The 3,830-nt window shown below is 39.3% G+C and overlaps 1 protein-coding gene across 1 annotated transcript in view; it reads right to left on the reverse strand.

Moving 5' to 3' along the window:
* Nucleotides 1–3,303, reverse strand: part of LOC126509727 (ATP-binding cassette sub-family G member 3-like) — a 47,631-nt gene extending 44,328 nt beyond the window's left edge. The window contains exon 1 of the mRNA XM_050155802.1: nt 3,192–3,303. The gene's annotated coding sequence lies outside the window, so the exon portion shown is untranslated. The remainder of the gene's footprint in view (nt 1–3,191) is intronic.
* Between the last annotated feature and the right edge of the window lie 527 nt (nt 3,304–3,830).

The raw sequence follows: 3,830 nt of genomic DNA on the forward strand, positions 1-3,830 counted from the left end.
CCGCTCCTATTTCAACACACTTCAATTAGGGCTGATCATGTGAGCAGAAGTCCTCGGGTCAAAGTTGAGAGTTTCATGCCTTGTGTCTAGTGATGCACACATTGGGTGCCCTGATGGTGGCTCAGTGGGTATGATCCAAGTGAGGGCTTTGCATTGCTTATTGTTCTGGTTTCTTGGGGAAGTTCTTCAAACATCCATGGGTCTAGGTGTTCCTGGCTTGATATGTTTAAAGTAGGAATAATTTATTTGTTTCTATAAGTTATTTATCAATCTATATCTTACCGTCTTGCTGGACACTTGCACACATAAGGTTCAAAAGTGCCTCAGTATTTGCTTTCAAAATGAAGCAAACCACTGCCTTATAAATGGAGTCACTCAGGGCAAGCCACACACTGAAAACCCCTGTCCTATGTAGTACAAAGGAACACAGATGGGCACAGCCCAAGCTCTACACACTTCGTCTCTCACAGTGCTAGAACCAGGAGCTTCTATTCTCTGAGTCTGAGCTGTGATGAGACCCAAAATCATCTAGCACATGTTATGGTGCCCTGGGATGCCCTGGTGGGTAGGCAGCCATGAGGGACAGTAGTGCAGGAGGGAGTGACTGAGACACACTCCTAGCTCAGGCTGTGGAGGCATGAGAACAGGCAGCCCTGTCTCCTGTAACCAGGATGATATGGCTCCTCTGGATGACTGCTGAGCTCGAGAGTTCAGAGCAGGTGGCTGGCACATTCATTGGTTTCTGAAACTTTCTCATGGTTCAATTTGTGTGCAGCAGACAGGGGCTGAGAACTGATAACCAGAGTGAAAGGATTACTCAATTTCTACAGCTTCTTCCTCATTGCATGGTGGTTTGCTGCTGCATAGGATCTGAAAATGCTTAGGCAAACAGATAAGCTCCCAGAACTTCTCCATGCTCTGTTTGCCATCCCCACTTCCCCCAAAGCATCCAGGAAACACTGCTTTGTTTAGATAAACCCACAAACAGAAGTGCCTACCTGGACTACAGGCCACAAAGACCTCTGGGGCCAGCTGTGGAGAAGACTGTACAGAGACGGGAGGTGTTTAGCATGAGAGATGTTCCGCTTTTCATGACATTTGTGTACAGCACCAACCTGGAAGACGGCAGCAGAGGGGGACGACGCACACCAACCACAACTCTGATGCCCCCAGACCTGGAAATTTCTATGAACATCAAGAGAGGCTCTTCCAAGTCTCTGTCTTCCAGATACTGAAACTTTATGTGTAATTTTTTATAGTATGTTATTTTTAAGATGTAAAAAAGTTTTTAATATTTAAAAAAATCTGTCTGTGGCTTACATGATCCTCCTTGATTCAGACTTTCCACATATTTGTGATCTTCCTGCCTCACTTTCCATTTGTCAGATGGTTACCTGTGGTTTATCTATTTTATTTACATTTTTTAAACTTGGTAACTGTATTGCTTTTAATCTCTTTCTCTTTTCTCTTCTACTCTTCTTTTTTCTCTCATTTCTTTCTACCCATCCTTTATTCAATTATGTTATTATTGTTTGTACCTTTATTAGTTGCAAAAGCCATGTTTTATTATGAGTTGGTTTTTCCCATTACTTCTATTATGCCCATTACAATAACTCTGGAGAAGATGATTCTGGTGTTGTTGTTATTGAGGTTTGTTTTCTCCATCCTGACCAGNTTTTCCCATTACTTCTATTATGCCCATTACAATAACTCTGGAGAAGATGATTCTGGTGTTGTTGTTATTGAGGTTTGTTTTCTCCATCCTGACCAATGCTGAGGATAAGGCTCTTGATGAATGTTTACTGTACACATCCTAATCAATGTGTAAAACACACTCACTCCCACAGGTGCACCAACCACAACAACAAAACACAAGAATGCAAGGAAACAAGGTCACACCACTTCCTCAAAAGATCATAAAGTGTCAGCAACTGAATCTTAGCATACTTAATTAGGTAGAATGCTAAAGAAATCATTCAGGAGGTTAACTTTAAGAGGATTGCAACTTCAAAAAGATAGACAACTTAATGAAATAAGCAAAACAATATAGGATATAAATGATAAATAAAGAGAGATTTATTAAGTGGAAATTTTGAAAAAGTTTACAAATATATTTCTAAAATTCAGGAGAAAAAATCAACGACAGAGTAAATTAACTGAAAGATCAAAAAATACCAGGACTTCACAGATAAGGTTAACGAGTTATTGCATTCAGAGAAGAATAAAGAAAAATTATGATGACCTCCAGGACATCACAGACAAACCAAACAGAAACATTTTAATAAACTAGAATGCTGAATTAGAGACTAAAGATATAGAAAACCTACTCATTGAAGCACTATCCTAAAGTACCCTGCATGTATTGAAAGATAAGAATGTCTAGGTACAGAGGTAATTTAGACCATCACATAGATAGAACCAGGAAATATTCTTGACATATCACACCGTTAGTAAAATTTAGAGAGTGTAGAAAAATAAAAGAATGCCAGAAGCTACTACAGAGAAGAGTCATGTCACTAACACGTTACCTGATTGGAAAACCGATCAGAATGGCAGCACCTTCCTTGACAGAAACGCTGAAGGCCAGAGCATGCAACTGTGTATTTTGAGTCCTCAAAGAAAATAACTGACAACCAATGTGAGTACATGCAAATTTGTCCTTTATAAAGACATTCAAGATGAACACAGCTAAAGCAATGCATGACCACAGAGGCAGCAGTGAAGAAGACACTCACAGGAAAATAAAAACACAAAGGAAGAAGACAGAAAGCTAGGATCAAAAGAGCTCAGGAGAAAATAACTCCTGTAGTTCTGAAGAATCAACAGCAGTAACTCAGGAAGTGTGTGGTTAGCTTTTATCAGTTTGACACACAATGGAGTCATCTGTGAAGAAGAATCCACAGGTGAAGAATTGCCTGCATCAATTGACCATGTTCCTCCATGGTCTGATTCAGTTCCTGCCCAAGTTATGATGTGGAAGTGTAAGCAGAATAAACCTTTTCCTCCCCAAGTAGCTATTGGTCATGATGTTTTCTCACAACAATCGAAAGCAAAGTACCAATGAGCCAGCAAACATCTAAGAGAGAGAAAGAAAAGAACAGAGCAATTGAAGACAAAACAGGAAGTCAGAAGGTGAAGAGAAGCCTGCCAAATTACAGGATTTCATTCAGTACAAACATTTTAACACTAACCTAAATATAAGTGGTCTCAAATCTGGAGTAAAAGATGTAACTGGCAGGCTGAATTGAAAAGCAGGAAACAATGACCACTTGTTTATTGCAGCGGGAAACTCAGCTAGCTGGAAACACGTATGAAGACTGACAGGGAAAGGCATTTTAAGCAAACAGACGAGAAAGCGCCACTCCTACCTGACAAAGCAGATATCCAGCCAAAGTTAGGAAAAATAAAGATAACTACATATTAATAATTGAAACACTCCATCACAAATAACTATATATATATATATATATATATGTAATGAAAATTAGCATAGCAAACTCATTAAAACAAACCCTGTTTGACAAATGCAGCTGGATAAAATAAAGAGTGAATGACTTTGGATTTTTATTTGTTGTTTGATATTCTTGAATAGTATATTTTTATTGAGGAAAGTCATATCTGTAGATGAATGTTTGCTGTTCTGTGCCGTAAGCACTGACACTTTCTCTTCATTGTGTGAGGAAGGCTCGGGACCTGTTGAGTCCATATGTTATTTATATGTATGTTTTCAGAAACACACTCTTTTCTTGTACTCCTCTTTCCCAAGGAGAGGCTCATCTGGGGGTGTCCTGAGCTCTGACACATGTCACACTATACACGTGTCATACTTA

This window comes from Alexandromys fortis, unplaced genomic scaffold (genome assembly GCF_014885135.2).
Source record: "Alexandromys fortis isolate MF-2015 unplaced genomic scaffold, M_Fortis_MF-2015_v1.1 scaffold_87, whole genome shotgun sequence".
Classification (NCBI taxonomy): Eukaryota; Metazoa; Chordata; class Mammalia; order Rodentia; family Cricetidae; genus Alexandromys; species Alexandromys fortis.